Consider the following 19535-nt stretch of genomic DNA (forward strand, 5'->3'; position numbering starts at 1 on the left):
CAAAATCAGAAAATGTTGCATTTCTATACATTAATAATGAACTATCATAAAGAGAAAATAAGAAAACAATCCCTTTTACGACTGCATCAAAAAAAATTCTTAAGAATAAATTTAACCAAGGAGGTGAAAGACCTGTACACTTAAAATTAGAAGACACTTATGAAAGAAGAATAAATGGAAAGACATTCCATGTTCATGGACTAGAAGAATTAATGTTGTTAAAACGTCCAAACCACCCAAAGCAATCTACAGATTCAGTGCAATCCCTATCAAAATTCCAATGGCACTTTCCAAAGAAATACAACAAATAATCTTAAAATTTCTTTGGAACCACAAAATACCCCAAGTAGTCAAAGCAATCTTGAGAAAGAAGAACAAAGCTGGAGGCATCACACTTACTGATTTCAAACTATATTACAAGGTCATAGTAATCAAAATAGTATGGTATTCGCATAAAAACAGACACATAGATCAATGGAACACAGTAGAGAGCCCAGAAACAAATCCATGCATATACGGTCAATTTATGACAAAGGAGCTAAGATATACAATTGGGAAAGGGCAGTCTCTTCAATAAATGGTACTGGGAAAACTGGACAGTCACATGCAAAAGAATGAAACTTGACAACTACCTTACACCATACACAAAAATTAACTCAAAATGACTTAAAAACGTGAACGTAAACCTGAAATCATTAAAAAGAACTCCTAGAAGAAAACATAGGCAGTAATCTCCTTGATATTGATATTGGTAAGAATTTTTTGGATTTGACACCAAAAGCAAAAGCAACAAAAGCAAAAATAACAAGTGGGACTACATCAAACCAAAAAGCTTCTGCACAGTAAAGGAAACCATCACCAAAATGAAAAGGCAACCTACCAAATGGGAGAAAATATTTATAAATCATATATCTGATAAGGGGCTAATATCCAAAATGTATAAAGATCTCATACAACTCAACAGCCAAAAAAATACAATTGAAAAATGGGCAGAGTATTGAAGTCCTAGCCACAACAATCAGATGAAAAAAAGGAATCCAAATTGGAAAAGAAGTAAAACTGTCACTGTTCGCAGATGACACGATACTATATAGAAAAAAATCCTAAAGACACCACCAAAAAACTACTAGAGCTCATCAATGAATTCAGTAAAGGTGCAGGATACAAAATTAACATACAGAAATCTGCTGCATTTCTGTACACTAACAATGAAGTATCAGAAAGAGAAACTGGGCTTCCCTGGTGGCGCAGTGGTTGGGAATCTGCCTGCCAATGCAGGGGACACGGGTTCGAGCCCTGGTCTGGGAAGATCCTACATGCCGCGGAGCAGCTGGGCCCGTGAGCCACAATTACTGAGCCTGCGCGTCTGGAGCCTGTGCTCCGCAACAAGAGAGGCCGCGATGGTGAGAGGCCCACGCACCGCGATGAAGAGTGGTCCCCACTTGCCGCAACTAGAGAAAGCCCTCGCACAGAAACAAAGACTCAACACAGCCATAAATAAATAAATAAATAAATAAATGAAAAAAAAAGGAAAGAGAAATTAAGGAAACAATCCCATTTACTATCACATCAAAAAGAATAAAATACCTAGGAATAAACCTACCTAAGGAGGTAAAAGACCTGTACCCAGAAAACTGTAAGACACTGATGAAAGAAATTGAAGACAACACAAACAGATGGAAAGCTACACCGTGTTCACGGATTTGGAGAATCAGTATTGTTAAAATGACCATACTACCCAAGGCAATCTACAGATTCAATGCAATCCCTATCAAAATGCCAATGGCATTTTTCACAGAACTAGAACAAATAATTCTAAAATGTGTATGGATATGCAAAAGACCTCGAATAGCCAAAACAATCTTGAGAAACAAAAACAGAGCTGGAGGTACCATGCTCTCTGGCTTCAGACTATAGTACAAAGATAAAGTAATCAAAAACAGCATGGTACTGTCACAAAAACAGACATATAGATCAATGGAACAGGATAGAAAGCCCAGAAATAAACCCACACACCTATGGTCAATTAATCTACGACAAAGGAGGCAAGAATATACAATGGAGAAAAGACAGTCTCTTCAATAAGTAGTGTTGGGAAAACTGGACAGCTACATGTAAAAGAAGGAAATTAGAATATTTTCTTACACCATATAAAAAAAAAACTCAAAATAGATTAAAGACCTAAATGTAAGACCAGAAACCATAAAACTCCTAAAAGAAAACAGAGGCAGAACACTGTGACATAAACTGCAGCAATATTTTTTTGGATCTATCTCTTAAGGTAAAGGAAACAAAAGCAAAAATAAACAATTGGGACCTAATTAAACTTAAAAGCTTTTGCACAGCAAAGGAAACCATCAGCAAAACAAAAAGACAACCTACTGAATTAGACAAAATATTTGCAAATGATATGACCGATAAGGGATTAATATCCAAAATGTATGAACAGCTCATACAACTCAACATCAAAAAAACAAACAACTCAATTAAAAAGTGGGCAGAACAGCTGAATAGACATTTTTCCAAAGAAGACATATAGATGGTCAACAGGCACATGTAAAGATGCTCAACATTGTTAATCATCAGAGAAAGGCAAATCAAAACCATTAGATATCACCTCATGCCTGTCAGATGGCTATCATAAAAAAAAAACCACAAATAAGAAATGCTGGAGAAGATGTAGAGAAAAGGGAACCCTTTTGGTATACTGTCGGTGAGAATGTATACTGATGCAGCCACTGTGGAAAACAGTAGGGAGGTTCCTCAAAAAACTAAAAATAGAACTACCATATGATCCAGCAATTCCACTCCTGGGCATATATCCAACAAAAACAAAAACATTAATTCGAAAAGATACATGCACCCCAATATTCATAGCAGCATTATTTACAATAGCCAAGATGTGAAAGCAACCTAAATGTCTTTCAACAGACGAATGGAAAATGAAGATGTGGTATATATATACAATGGAATACTACTTGGCTATAAAAAAGAATGAAATTTTGCCAATTACAACAAAATGGATGGACTTGGAATACATTATTCTAAGTGAAATAAATCAGACAAAGACAAATACTGTATGATATCATTTATATGTGGAATCTAAAACATAAAACAAACTAGTGAATATAACAAAAAAAAGGAGCAGACTCACAGATATAGAGAACAAACTAGTGGTTACCAGTGGGGAGAGGGAAGTGGGAAGGGGAAATATAGGGGTAGGGGATTAAAAGTTACAAACTACCATGTATAAAATAAATACGCTACAAGGATATATTGCACAGCACAGGGAATATAGTCAATATTTTATAATAACTATAAATGAAGTATAACCTTTAAAAGTTGTGAATCACTATGTACACCTGAAACTTATATATATTGTAAATCAACAATACCTTAATGAAAAATCATGTTAAAAGAGCCAATGCTTTTGTAACTGAGCTCTAATTATTAAAGAATGAATGATTAAAATAAAAACAATAAGAGAACAAGTACCTCGATTAAAACATGGGCCTTACACCTTAACAGACACCTCACTGAAGAAGATATACAGATGGCAAATAAGCATATGAAAAGAAGCTCCACGCCATATGTCATCAGGGAATTGCAAATTAAATAACAAGGAGATATCACTATACACCTATTAAAATGCCCTAAATCCAGAACACTGACAACACTAAATAGTGGCAAAGATGTTGAACAGCAGAACTCTCATTCATTGCTAGTACAAATATAAACTCGTACAGCCACTTTGAAAGACAGCTTGGTGGTTTCTTACAAAACTAAACATATTCTTCCAATACAATCCAGCAATCACATTCCTTGGTATTTACCTACAGGAAGTGAAAACTTATGTCCACATGAAAATGTGCACACAAGTATGTATAGTAGCTTTATTCACAATTGCCAAAACTTTTGAAAGCAAACAAGATGTCCTTCAGTAGGTAAATGGATAAATAAACTGTGGTATATCTAGACAATGGAATATTACTCAGTGCTAAAAAGAAATGAGCTATCAAGCCATGAAAAGACATAGAAGAACCTTAAATGCTTATTACTTAAAGAACACAAACTGAAAAGGCTACATACTGTATCATTCCAACTATATAACATTCTGGAAAAGGCAAAACTGTAGAAACAGTAAAAAGGATCAGTGGTATCCAGGGGTTGTGGGGCGAGTGGTGGCACTGAGTACACAGGATTTTTTAAGGCAGTGGAATATTCTGTATGATACTACAATGACTGACATAAGTCATTATACATTTGCCCAAACCCACAGAATGTACAGCATCAAGAGTGAACACTAAGATAAACTATGAACTTTGGGTAATTACGATGTGTTGATACAGATTCATCAGTTGTAATAAAAGTACCACTCTGGTGGGGTATGTTGAAAATGGGGGAGGCTATGTATGTATAGAGGCAGGAGGTACATGGGAAATCTCTGTACCTTTCTCTTGAATTTTCTATGAACCTACAAACTGCTCCACCCACACAAAAAAATTAAGCCTTAAAAAAAAAACCACAGGGCTTCCCTGGTGGCACAGTGGTTAAGAATCTGCCTGCCGATGCTGGGGACACGGGTTCGAGCCCTGGTCTGGGAAGATTCCCACATGCCGCAGAGCAACTAGGCCCGTGAGCCACAACTACTGAGCCTGCACGTCTGGAGCCTGTGCTCCGCAACAAGAGAGGCCTGTGCACCGCGATGAAGAGTGGTCCCCACTCACTGCAACTGGAGAAAGCCCTCGTACAGAAACGAAGACCCAACACAGCCAAAAATAAAATAAATTCATTAATTAATTAAAAAAAAACCACCACAGAATGGAAGGGAATATTTGCAAATCAGGCATCTAATAAGGTTCTAATATCTTGAATATATAAAGAGCTCTTACAATTCAACAACATATTGACAGCCCAATTAGAAAGTGGACAAAAGACTTGAACAGACATTTTCCAAAGAAGTTATACAAATGGCCAGCAAGCAAATGAAAAAATGTTCAACAGCATTATTAGAGAAATGCAAAACAAAACCACAAGGAGATACCACTTCACACCCACTAGGCTGGTCATAAGCAAAAAACCAAAGTAACAAGTGTTGATAAGGATGTGGAGGGGGACTTCCTTGGTGGCGCAGTGGTTAAGAACCTGCCTGCCAGTGCAGGGCACACAGGTTCGAGCCCTGGTCCGGGAAGATCCCACATTCCGTGGAGCAACTAAGCCCGTGCGTCACAACTACTGAGCCTGCGCTCTAGAGCCCGCAGGCCACGACTATTGAGACCGCGGGCCACAACTACTAAAGCCCACGCACCTAGAACCCGTGCTCTGCAACAAGAGAAGCCGCCACAATGAGAAGCCCACGCACTGCATCAAAGAGTAGCCCCCGCTCGCCACAACTAGAGAAAGCCCGCACGCAGCAACGAAGACCCAATGCAGCCAAAAATAAATAAATAAATAAATAAATTTTAAAAAACAAAACAAACAGAAAAAAGGATGTGGAGGAAATGGAAACTTTGTACATTGCTTGTGGGACTATAAAATGGTACAGCCACCCTGGAAAGCTTGGCACTTTCTCAAAAAGTTAAACACAGAATTACCATATGACCTAGCAATTCCACTCCTAGGTACATGCCCCAAAAGAACTGAAAACAGGTGTTCTAAATTTATCTAAAATGACTGATATTTGCATACCTCTGTGATTATACTAAATACCACTGAATTGTTCACTTTAAATGTGTGAATTGTATGTTATATGAATAATGTCTCAATATAGCTGTTATGTGCGTGCATGCACGTGCACACACACACACACTCTCTCTCTCTCACATACATATGGAATGAAGTACTAATACGTGCTACTACATGAATGAACCTTAAAACATTATGCTAAGTAAAAGGAGCCAGTCACAAAGGACCACATATTATATGATTCTATTTATATGAAATATCCAGAATAGGCAAACAGAGACAAAATATACATTAGTGGTTGCCCAGGGCTTGAGGGAATAGGGGATTGGGGTGCTTATACCTAAAGGTTATAGGGTTTCTTTTGAGGTGACAAAAATATTCTAAAATTGACTATGGTGATGGTTCTAGAACTCTGTGAGTATACTAAAAACCACTGAATTGTATACTTTAAGTGTGAATTATAGTTCAATAAAGCTGTTTTTTCTTTAAAAAAAATTAAAACACATCACTAGGAGACAAGGGGATTACAACTTGAGTTGAACTAATAAATTAAGGGAATCAACTATGGAAGCTTACTCACAGATGGAACCCTTGTGCCCCTGGATTCACCTCCTCTAGTCAATTAGAGGACAGGGGTGGCGGTTCATATCCAGAACTCTGTGATCCACATGGGCACCACAGGATTTTACTAGCTGAATATGCAAGATCTGTGTCTTCCATGGTTTACTGTGCTCTTGTTGGTAGAGAACGGCAACGTGAGTTTCTACAGGTTGAGCCCACCTTTGCCACTGTGGTTCGGTGACTACCACCAGCATTTCCCTCACAGACACCCTAGTAGCTTTATATTTCCGCCTGTCATTGATAATTTGCTGAGGATACTAACAGTGCCGCTTCTCTTCTATGTCCCTGCTTCCAGGAAGCTAGATTCTTCTTCAGGAAAGGTTCCACATTTCAGTGGACATGCAAAATGCCTCCAGTGTCCTGGTGTAACATTTGGCAGGCAATGAACCAGCCTTCTTCAGAGCTAAGGACCAGCCCAAGAACTACCCTGTCAGCAATGTGCAACAGTTTCAGCTACAAGAGGTGTAAAGAAAATGAAATGAGGAACAACAGCAGTACTTTCAAATAGGACATAGCCATAGCACAGCAAGAGGGAAAATGACTATGAAGATTTTCCGAATTCTCTTTTCCACTTGTGTATTTTGAAAAGACGAAAAACAAAGAAACAAATGCTTCTCCACTTTATTTTGTAGGAAATAAGGAAGACTCATTTTTCATGAGTTTTCACTCCAACTTAACATTTCTCCCATCATTTTCCTCTCCAATTTCTTTTAGAGCAGGCAATCCACATCTTTAAACAGCATTAAAAATCTAAAGTCCCATAGTTTTATTTCAACCATTTTATTATCTTTCTGTACTAGTTCCAGACCTTGGCTGCTTACCCATCTCCTCCTTTACCCAATTACATGCAACTAACTATCTACATGTATCACTCAAATTCTATAAGTGAAATCATTCAATATAAGAACAGTACTTTGTATAGTGAGATGATGAAGGTAAACAACACAGTTGGTCTTACTTTGGATATTTTCTGAAAGTCACTGCCTGGTAGTATATGTGGAAAGTCACTCAAAAGATGTATTTCCCCTGTACTCACCTTCCCGTTATCCTCAAAGTATATTTGGCACCGATCTGCTACTCCATTTATCTCTAAGATATTTTTCTCAGAGCAGGTAGAGCATGAGGATTCCAATCACAGGCATGGATGAAGGCAGCATCAGCATAAACTAGGAATGGTAATGTAAAATAGTCAATCCCTACAGGAAGATTAGACACTGGTTGAGATTATGGGTCCCACGTGGCCAACCATAAATATAGGTTCCAAGCTCTAAGACTCAGAAATAGCAATCTCCTTGAAGGAACACCCAGCTGTGGACTGAGTTGGGAGTTAATTTCCTATAATCACAGCCAAGGGACTTAAGAAGGCAGAGACACTGAGTACCTCAGATGTAAGAAGTCCCCTTATTCAAATTTGTCGATGACTATACTCTAGACCTATCTTTATCTTCCTCCTCATTATCAATAAGCAGATACTTAGTACTATATTGACTGGGGTACTTACATACCTGTTCTTTAGGGATAAGACAACATTAATACAAATATTTAGAAGATACATAGAAACACAACCAAACATTGAGTACTTTGAGTATTTATACCATACACTTACCAAAGGCCAGTGCATTCTAGGTAATAACTGAACAGTAGTGTTCAAAAGACAGTAGATAGGGAGGTATTAGCACTCTTCACATTACTCTGGGCAGAGTTTAAAAGGTTATTTGAATGACAGTCTAGTGAAGGAAATGATGAGAAAACGTGTCAGGCATGGGAGTCATGGGAGAAGGTTCACGGGTATAAAAAATGTGGCAATCTAATAGGGGGTGCTGACATTCAGGAGGAGGACTTTAGACTTCATCCACGGTGAAACAGGAAGAGCCTTTAGGAGGAGAATCGTATGATCAAAAGGAAGACAATTTCTTCTTACATTTTAAAGAGCTTACCTGAAAAGGGGACATTAAATTTGCCGGGAAGGTAATAAAGAATTTTTATTCTATTAACAAAAACAGATTTGGAGTTCACTGCACTTTAATAGGAATATACCATATTTGAACAACACAATTTTCTCATGGCCTTGAAGAAAAACACTGATTCAAGAGTTTCAAGAGTAGACTGGACCTGAATAGGGGTCTGGGGAATAGGCTACTACTTCAAGCCCATGGTCCCTAGAATCATCACCTGCATAGAGACCCCCCCACACCAGTGCTTCTCCAGTACAGGGCAATGACATCACTCACAGCTTCTCGGTGATATCTCAAATGAGAAGATGCACTGGGTCCCACCAAAATCATTCCTAGGGAAAGAAATATAACAAGAAGGAAGGTGAATAACAAAGGCATCAAATTTAAAAAGTGAGAGCTCACAGTTGTTCGTGACATTACAGTAGCTAGTTCAGACAAGAACTGAAACTAAGAATAATAGCTAAGATGTGAATGCTTACCATGTGCAAGGCACTGTGCAAAAGCTTGTGTTCTAAATCACTTAATCATCAGGACTTCCCTGGCGGTCCAGTGGTTAAGATTCTGTGCTTCCACTGCAGGGGGCGCAGGTTCGATCCCTGGTTGGGGAACTAAAATCCCACATGCTGCAGAGTGTGGTAAGTACATAAATACATAAATAAATAAATCACTTCATCATCATCCCAACAACCTCATGAGGTTATTATATCCACATTACAGATGAGGAAACTGAGGTTCACAGACACACAGCTAGAAAGTGACAGAGCTGGCATCTGAACCCAAGGTATCTCTTAGTTTGTGCTCTTAAATTGCCTCCAAATGGATAGTAAACTATCATTCAAGAGAATTGGATTATGACCCTTCCAGATTTCCCTTTTTCTTTTGCTCCTGTTAACCACCTCCTACACACACATACCCCTCCAAATGGGTTTCCACTGGTTCTATTACAGTCATCTAGATCTTTCATATTCTGGAAGACATTCTGATTTACTAAAAGGAACCAGGTCTCCTTGGAGAAATGGCTGGTTCTCCCATGGCTGTGGCAGGGAATATATAAAATGAGCAACCTGTAGTGCCAGAAAGTAAGGAAGTGCTCAAAGAACAAAACAATGGGGACATGCCAAAGGGATATAGGGTCCAACGTGAAAGAGTTTCTAATGAACAAAGCTGGAACAATTTGAGAAACAAAATAAATAATTCTTCCTTATAGAAGAATGCTAAATAATTTATGTAGATTCTCACCCTCCAGGAAGTGGACCTTAATCTTCCCCAACCCTTCTTGAAAGTGGGCTGGACTTAGTGACTAACTTCCAAAGAATAGAGTATAGAACGTGGGGAAAATAACTTTATGGAGGAAAAAGCTGGCAAAGGCTGGTCAGCTCATCAAAGCCTTGTTATGATATGATGAGAATGGTATTTTACCTTTGTGGTCTTCCTCTCAAACACCCATAACCCCATTCTCATCATGAGGAAAAAAATTAGACAAATCCCAATTGAGGCACAGTCTACAAAATACCTGAATAGTACTCCTCAATACTGTCAAGGTCATCAAAACAAAGAAATTCTAAGAAACTGTCACAATCAACAGGAACCAAAGGAGACATGAGAACAATCTAACGTGGTGTCCTGGATTGGATCCTAGAACAGAAAAAGACATTAAGTAAAAACTAAGGAGATCTGAAAAAAGTATGGACTTTAGTTCATCAGTATGGGTTCACTGATCGTAGCAAATGTACCATACTAATGTAACATGTTGATAAAAGGGGTAACTGTGTGCAGGGCAGGGAGTGGGTGGATATGGGAACTCTCTGTACTATTTTTACAACTTTCTGGTAAATCTAAAACTATCCTAAAATACAAAGTTTATTTTTAAAAAAATCACAAAACCTGGAAAAAGAAATAGAATCAAAGCCCAGCTTTTGTCCTCATTAATTGTGAACCTTGTATAAGTCACTATCTAAACACTGGTATCTCTGTTTATAAAACAGATAGAATACTGTTTATTTCAGTGACATCTGCAAGTTGGTAAACTAGGAAACTCCAGGTTCCCCTTCCCCCCACCCACATTAACATTTTTAAAAAATCAACTAGAAATTAGCAAAAAATAACTTTACAGGAGATCTGGAAAACAGTCTATAGCAACCAAGCGAAACCTTAATCAAGAAAAAGCCACATAGGAAATGGAAGGAAATTCCATGGTATTTTTACTTACTTGTACCCCACCTCTCCTTACCCTGTAGTGCACGGAAGCACAGTCTGGGAGATGCAGTGGCCTGGCTGTCAATTCCCTCCCTCAAACTGGAAAGAGGAAGGCAGACCTTTTTTGCAATGTTCTAATCTGTCTAGGGGCTGCCTGAGGTACTGGTCTCTTAGAGTTCAGAAAGAGAAAAGTGGTATAGCTCGGATCTCAGGCTAGGAAAAGATAGGAAATGGTGGACACCGCTCGAGAAAGCTGCAGAGGGACTACAGTCTCGCAACATCTGGGGCAAGAGATTAGAGGTGGAAGAACACAACAGAACATCAATGGCCCCCAGAAGAAGCAGTGGTGAGAGTCTTTTGGAAATTAAGACACTTAAAAACAGATGCGTATTTAAGGGAATTGAAAAAGCACACACAGTGGCCTAGGCGAGATGTACGCCTAGAAAAGGTCCAAGAAGACTTTAAGCCTTCACATGAGGCTGATTCCAAGGCCCAGAGCAAGCCTTGCTAATTAGTAAATGTCTTCCCCAGCACACAGCCTACCTGCAAGGCTGTTTTTTTCAAATACCCAATTTTCAATTTAAAAAATCACAAAGCATACAAAGAAATAGGAAAATATGCCACATTCAAAGGAAGAAAATAAAGTGGCAGAAACTGTCCCTGAAAAGGCACAGGCACCAGAAGTACCAAAGACTAAAACAATTATCTTAAATATGCTCAGAGAACTAAAGGAAAACACAAAGAACCAAAGGAATGAGGAAAGGAATATATTTTTTAAATGAGAATACCAACAAAGAAACAAAAATTATAAAAAGGAACAAAAAAGAAATTCTAGAGCTGAAAATATAGTAACTCAACTAAAATATTCACTAGAGGGGTTCAACAATAGACTGACAAGAAGAAACAATCAGTGAAGCTGAAGTTATCATTTGAAACTATCAAGTCTGAGGAGCAAAAAAGAATGAAGTGGACAGAGATTAAAAGACTAATGGGACATAATCAAGCAACATATGCATTATGAGAGTCCCAGAGGTTGAAAGAAAGAAGAGCAGAGAGGTTATTTGAAGAAATAATGGCTGAAAACTTCTCAAATTCGAGGAGAAACATGGATTCACAAGTCCAAGAATCTCAATGAACTCTAAGTAAGATAAACTGAAAGAGGCCTACGCCAAGACACATTATAATCAAACTGTCAACAGCTATAGTGAGAATCTTGAAAGGAGCATGAAAAAGCTACTCTTACGTGCAAGGGATCTTCAATGAGATGATCAGCAAATTTCTCAGTGGAAACCTCAGAGACCAGAAGAAGTGAGATAATATATTTATAGGGCTGAAAGAATAAATGTCAACTGAGAATTCTGTATCTGGCACAACTGTCCTTCAGAAATGAGGGAGAAATTAAGACACTCTCAGATAAATAATATTCAACATCGAAAAGGAAGTTTTAGCCATAGAAATTAGGCAAGAGAATTAAATAAAAGGCATCCAAATTGGAAAGGAAGAACTAAAATTACCTGTTTGCAGATGACACAATCTCATATGGAGAACAGCCTAAATATTCCTCCCCCGAAAAAACTCATTAGAACTAATAAATGAACTCAGCAAACTTGCAGAGTACAAAATAACAAAAGTAAACAAATGGGACCTAATTAAACTTAAAAGTTTTTGCACACAAATGAAACCATAAACAAAACAAAAAGAAAACCCTCAGAATGGGAGAAAATATTTGCAAACAAAGCAACCGACAAGGGATTAGTCTCCAAAATATACAAACAACTCATGAAGCTCAATATCAAAAAAACAAACAATCCAGTCAAAAAATGGGCAGAGGATCTAAACAGACATTTCCCCAAAGAAGACATACAGATGGTTAAAAAGCACATGAAAAGATGCTCAACATCACTAATTATTAGAGAAATGCAAATCAAAACTAAAATGAGGTATTACTTCACACCGGTCAGAATGGCCATCATCAAAAAACCTACAAACAATAAATGCTGGAGAGGGTGTGGAGAAAAGGGAACCCTCCTACACTGTTGGTGGGAATGCAAACTGATACAGCCACTATGGAGAACAGTATGGAGGTTCCTTAAAAAACTAAAAGTAAAGCTACCATATGACCCAGCAATCCCACTCCTGGGCATATATCCAGAGAAAACCATAATTTGAAAAGTTACTTGTACCGCAATATTCATTGCAGCACTACTCACAATAGCCAGGACATGGAAGCAACCTAAATGTCCATCAAAAGAGGAATGGATAAAGAAGATATGGTATATATATACAGTGGAATATTACTCAGCCATAAAAAAGAACAAAATAATGCCACTTGCAGCAACATGGATGGACCTAGAGATTCTCATACTGAGTGAAGTAACTCAGACAGAGAGAGACAAATATCATATGATATCGCTTATATGTGGAATCTAAAAAAAGGCTACACAATTATACTCCAATAAAAATGTTTAAAAAATTAATTAATTAAAATTAAAATTAAAAAAGCCTACAAATGAACTTATATACAAAACCAAAATAGAGTTACATATGTAGAAAATAAACTTATGGCTACTGGGGGGTAAGGGGGGAGAAGAGATAAATTGGAAGATTGGGATTGACACATACACACTATATATATATAAAAGGTAACTAATGAGCATCTACTGTACAGCACAGGGATCTCTACTCAACACTCTGTAATGGCCTATATGGGAAAAGAATCTAAAAAAGCGTGGATATATGTACTTGTATAACAGATTCACTTTGCTGTACACCTGAAACTAACACAACATTGTAAATCAATTATACCCCAATAAAAATTGAAAACAAAAACAAACAAAAAAACCCCAAAATACTGGAATTCTAAATTTCATCAGAATTACTAAAACATATTTATATTTTCCCAAATATTAAAATCATATTGAAGGACCCACTTACAAATAATAACTCAGTTCATTTCTGAACTTAGGTAATGTTTCTGTAGTAATGTTTTTACACATTTTTAATTAAAAAATATATATATTTAAGGTATAAAAAAATAACATACAAAAGCCAGTTGCATTTCTACACACTAAGAATGAACAATCTGTATAGGAAATTAAGAAAACAATTCCATTTATAATAGCATCCAAAAGAGTAAGTAAAGAAACAAAACCAAAAATAAACAAGTGGACTACATCAAACCAAAAAGCTTCTGTACAGCAAAGGAAATCATCAACAAAATGAAAAGGTAACCTACTGCATGGGAGAAAACATTTGCAGATCATATATCTGATAAGGGGTTAATATCCAAAATATATAAAGAACTCATAACAATCAAAAGGGAAAAAAGCAAACAATCCGACTAAAAAATGGGCAGAGGATCTGAACGGACTTTCTTCCAAAGAAGACATACACATGGTCAACATACATGAAAAGGTGCTCAACACAACTAGTCTTCTGGGAAATGCAAATCAAAAACCACAATGAGATATCACCTCACATCTGTCGGAATGGCTATTATCAAAAAGACAAGAGATAACAAGTGTTGGTGAGGGTGTGGAGAAAAGGGAACTGTTGTGCACTGTTGATGGAAATGTAAATTGGTACAGCCACTATGGAAAACAGTATGGAGTTTCCTCAAAAAATTAAAAATAGAACTACTACATGATCTAGCAATTCCACTTTTGGGTATTTATCTTAAGGAAACAAAAACACTAACTTTAAAAAATATATGCACCCCAATACTCATTGCAGCATTATTTACAATAGCCAAGATATGGAAGCAACCTAAGTGTCCATGGATGGATGAATGGATAAAGAAAATGTAGTATACATATACAAAGGAATATTATTCAGCCATAAAAAGAAGTAAATCTTGCCATTTGTGACAACACGGATGGACCTTGAAGGCACTACGCTAAGTGACATAAGTCAGAGAAATACCATATGAGCTCTCTTACATGTGGAGTCCTAAAAAAAAAAAAAAAACAAACCTCATAGTTAGAACAGACTGGTGGTTGCCAGAGGGTGAAGGTGGTCAAAAGATACAAACTTCCAGTTATAAAATAAATATGACCTGGGATGTAATGTAAAGCATGGTGAATATAGTTAGTAATACTGCATTGTGTACCTGAAAGTTGCTAAGAGAGTAGATATTAAAAGTTCTCATCACAAGACAAGAAAGTTGTAATTATGTGTGGTGATGACTGTTAACTAGACTTACTGTGGTGATCATTTTGCAATATATACAAATATTGAATCATTATGTTGCACACCTGAAAATAATATAATGTTACATGTCAAATATATATACATATATATACATCAAACAATAAAATACTCAGGATTAAACTTAACCAAGAAGGTGAAAGACTTTTATGCTGAAAATTACAAAAGGTTACTGAAAGAAATTAAGGAATATACAAATAAATAGAAAGACATTCATGTTCATGAGCTGGAAGATTCAATATTGTTATGATGTCAATACCACCAAAAGCAATCTACAAATTCAAAGCAATCCCTATTAAAATCCCAATGACATTTTGGAAGAAATTTTTAAAAAAATCTATCCTAGAATTCACATGGAATCCCAAGGGATTTTGAAGTTACAACAATCTTGAAAAAGAACAAAGTTGGAGGTCTCACACTTCCTGATTTAAAAACTTACTACAAATCTATTGTACGATAATCAAAACAGTGTGGCACTGGCATAAGACAGACATATAGATCAATGGAATAGAATAGGGAGTCCAGAAATAAACGCTCACATATATGGTCAATGGTCAAATGATTTTCAACAAGGGTGTCAAGACCATTCAGTGGGGAAAGGGCAGTCTTTTGAACAAATGGCGCTGGGAATACTGGATATCCACATGCTAAAGGATGAAGTTGGACCTTTACCTTAAACCATATACAAAAATTAACTCAAACTGGACCAAAGATCTAAATGTAAGAGCTAAACCTATAAAACTCTCAGAAGAAAACATAGGAGAAAAGTTTCATGACACTGGTTTCGGCAAAGATTTCTTGGAAATGATACCAAATGCACAGGCAACAAATAAAAAAATAGATAAGATGAACTCCATCAAAATTTAAAACTTTTGTGTATCCAAAGGACACTACCAACAGAGTAAAAAGACAACCCACAAAATGGGAAAAATATTTGGAAATCATGTATCTGATATGGGATTAGGATCCAGAATATATATATATATATATATATATATATATATATATTTTTTTTTTTTTTGGCCACGCTGCATGCAGGATCTTCCCCAACCAGGGATCAAACCCGTGCCCCCTGCAGTGGAAGCACAGAGTCTTAACCACTGGACCGCCAGGGAAGTCCCCAGAATATATTTTTAAAAACTCCTACAACTCAACAGCAACAAAAAAACCAAACAACCAGATTAAAAAATGAGAAAAGGACTTAAATAGATATTTCTCCAAAGAAGATCTACAAATGGCCAATAAGCACATGAAAAGACATTCAACCTCATTAATCCTTAGGTGTTAGATAACAGAAAATATATATATTTGGTTATGTCCCTGGTTCCTGGCACAGAGCTCCTAAAACCTTTTCCTAAGAGCACTAGGAGCACCTCTTGTTCTGATATTTGGTCTTGGACCCCATCCCTTACACAGGACTCCTAAAAGCCTCATAAATTCCTAAATGATAAGAGCACTAGCAGCACCTTTTGTTCTAATGAGGCAACTCTGGGTGAGCTCCTGGATGGGGGCTGGTCACCAGAATAACCAAACCATGATCAGAAGCTTGGAATTTTTGGCTCTGCCCCCTCCCCCTCCTCCAGAGAGGGGAGAGAAGCTGGAAATGGAGTAATAATTGATCATGCCTATGTGATAAAGCCTTCATAAAAATCCCCAAAGTAGGGGGTTCAAAGAGCTTCCAGGTGGATGAACACATCCACATACCAGGAGAATGATGCACCCCCAACTCTTCAGAGACAGAAGCTCCTGCACTTGGGACCCTTGAAGAACTCACCCTATATATCTCTTCAAATGGCTGTTCAACTGTATCCTTTGTCATATCCTTTAGTAAACTGATAAAAGTAACTGTTCTCCCGAGTTCTATGAGCCACTCTAGCAAATTAACTGAACCCAAGGAGGGAGTCGTTGGAACCTCTGATTTATAGCCACTTGGTCAAAAACACAGGTGATAACCTGGGCTTGCGATTGGCATAAGTGGGGGTGGAAAGCAGTCTTGTGGGACTGAGCCCTTAACCTGTGAATTTGATGCTATCTCCAGGTAGATAGTGTCAGAATTGAGTTAAACTGTACGACACCCAGCTGGTGTCGCAGAGAATTGCTTGTTGTGGGGAAAATCCCCCACCACACATTTGGTGACCAGAAGTGTCAAAAGTAAAGTGTTCTATGTGAAAGTAAAGGAGACACACAGGAGAGGAGAACAGTAGGTTTTTCCAGTATAGTACAGAAATGCAAATCAAAATCACAATGTAATACCACTTCATACTTTTTAGGGTGGTTATTATCAAAAAAACAAAAAACAAACCAGAAAATAACAAATGTTGGTGAGGATGAAATGGGAACCCCTGTGCATTCCTGGTGGGAATGTAAAATGGTGCAGCCACTGTGGAAAACAGTATGATGGTTTCTCAAAAAATTAAACATAGAATTACCACACCATCTAGCAATTCCACTTCTAAGTATATATCCAGAAGAATTAAAAGCAGGGACTCAAACAGATATTTGTACACCCATGTTCATAGCAGCATTATTCACAATAGTCAAAAGGTGGAAGCAACCCAAGTGTTCATCAACGCATGAATGGATAAACAAAATGTGGTATGTACACACAATGGAATATTATTCAGCCTTAAAAAGGAAGGAAATTCTGATACATGCTACAACATAAATGAACCTTGAAGACATTATGCTAAGTGAAATAAACAAATCACAAGAAGAAAAAGTGTTAACGATTCCACTTATATGAGGTATGTAGCATAGTCAAATTCATAGAGACAAAGTAGAATGGTGGTTGCCAGGGGCTGGGGGGGAGGAGAGAATGGGGAATTAGTGTTTGATGGGTATGGAGTTTCAGTTTTTGAAAATACGAAAGTTCTGGAGATGGATAGTGATGACAGTTGCACAATGTGAATATTCTTAATGCCACCGAACTATGCACTTAAAAATGGTTAAAACTGTAAATTTTGTTATGTATATTTTACCACAATAAAAAAGATAGCATACTAAAACCATCTCCCAGGTTTTGTGAGAATCAAGTGAGATCTATGTAAAAAAAGCTTTGTAATCTATATGGCCCGTCACAAATATTAGCTCTTTTTAATCACCACCCTGTTTACCCCAGCCTGATGCCATTATCCACATGCTTAACCGAGCCCTGCTCACCTAGCAGCATACTGTTGGGGTTTAAGTGCTATCCAGTGATATCCACCTTCATTTTGCTAGGCCCTGAATTCCACGTGCCAAGGCAATGGTCTCCCAGAGTTCTGGTTCTGAAATAGAACAAGCCCCCAAATAGACAAAAGTTTCAGACAAGCCTGGTGGTTCCTAGAGAAAAAATTCAAAAGACTTCCTCCTCTTACTCAGTTTTCCCCAATGCTTGGTTTGGAAACAGTCCTCATTCAGCAGCAAGAGGTCAGCATACCACTGCCAAGAACAAAGGAAATCCTCCAATTCAACTGACCACCCAACTCCCTGGCCTGCTACCAAGCAACATATTTAATGAGGCAGCCTTTGAGCAGGTGAACAATCCTGAACCTCCTTTGAAGGAACAGGATTCTGGGAAAGGAATACAGGAAATATATTCACTGAGCACGAATTGAGAACAGAAGTAGTCACATAAGAAATAAAAAATGAAAATGCTAAAGCTGAAAGACCAGAACAACCAGCTTTGATGGGTTAGACAATTATCTGTAGAGTAGCCTCAAAGCTGAACCCTCAAACATTCTCAGAAAGTATAAATATTGGTGCAGAACCAGTGTGATAATGCAGTAGTGCAAAACCTAGGAATGATGTTTCTTTCTGGAAAGCTAGCCAATTGGTACCTATAGCCAGATACTGACCAGGATCTGTGTCAACATTCATGTGCTCTCTGAGGGCCCCAAGTTACCTTATGTCTTGCAGGCACCACTGAGGATTCCTCCTAACTTGGGTAATGCTACAGTTCTCTTTGGAATCTTTTTTGTGAAATGTTGTCTATCCATAGGTTTCTGCCTTTCAAAGGGAGATTTCATTCCATGACTGTCTGAGGAAATTTAAATGTGGACCAAACATAAGCAGCACTTACTCCAGCCTTGGAAGTGTGACCTTTTATGGCCAGGAGAAATAACCCAAGTCTCTGTGCCCTCACAATCTTGAATGTCTTTGCTTGCTTCACTGGTACCTTATCCAATATTCTTAGTGCCATTAACAAAACTGGATAAGAATTCAGGACTTTACCACAAAACTTTTTGCCAATGCCCCACAAATCTTGCCTGTGGTTTCCCAAATTCTTTGATTCTCCACTACATACCCTTTCTCTTCTGCTCAAAGCCCCCAAATAACACTTAGTCCCATTTGTGTAGAAATGCATCTTTCCTAGTTTTTCCCCTACCTCTTCATACAGCACCTATTTCCTTGTGTTAACTGAGGTTCAGTCATAATACCTACAACAGCATCAGACAACACCTTCTGTCTTCATTTTGCTACAACCTGGAGGCAAAAGGAATGTGTCACTCTGGGAGCGTAGCAATTAAGGGAAAAGACCCTCATGGACAACAGCAATGAGACATGGGGTCACAGGCACATGGTCTATAACTGAAATACAAATATAAAAAACCAAAAGCTTAGGAAATACCCCTTGTACACATGTCTTCTTTTATAACCAGTAGGGGTGGTTGATGAAGTGATAGAACCAACAGTCCATTCTCCACAAATGGCTGATGGCATAACAAGCCCTGGCTAAGCGCCTCAACCTATTCTTCGGTGGTTCATTATTATGAGACAGTGATCCACCATCACCAGGCCCTATGCTCTAAGTTCTTTTCCAAAAACGGTTTAAAAAAAAAAAGTTACGCCATTAAAAATTCTGAGTTATACTGGTAGGCAGTAGATACAGCA

At 37.8% G+C, this 19535-nt stretch overlaps 1 pseudogene; it reads right to left on the minus strand.

Annotated features, from left to right (window-relative positions):
* Positions 1-6299: 6299 nt before the first annotated feature.
* LOC137756361 (tRNA wybutosine-synthesizing protein 2 homolog) lies at positions 6300-19008 on the minus strand (annotated as a pseudogene).
* Between the last annotated feature and the right edge of the window lie 527 nt (positions 19009-19535).

Source organism: Eschrichtius robustus, chromosome X, assembly GCF_028021215.1.
Source record: "Eschrichtius robustus isolate mEscRob2 chromosome X, mEscRob2.pri, whole genome shotgun sequence".
Taxonomy (NCBI): Eukaryota; Metazoa; Chordata; class Mammalia; order Artiodactyla; family Eschrichtiidae; genus Eschrichtius; species Eschrichtius robustus.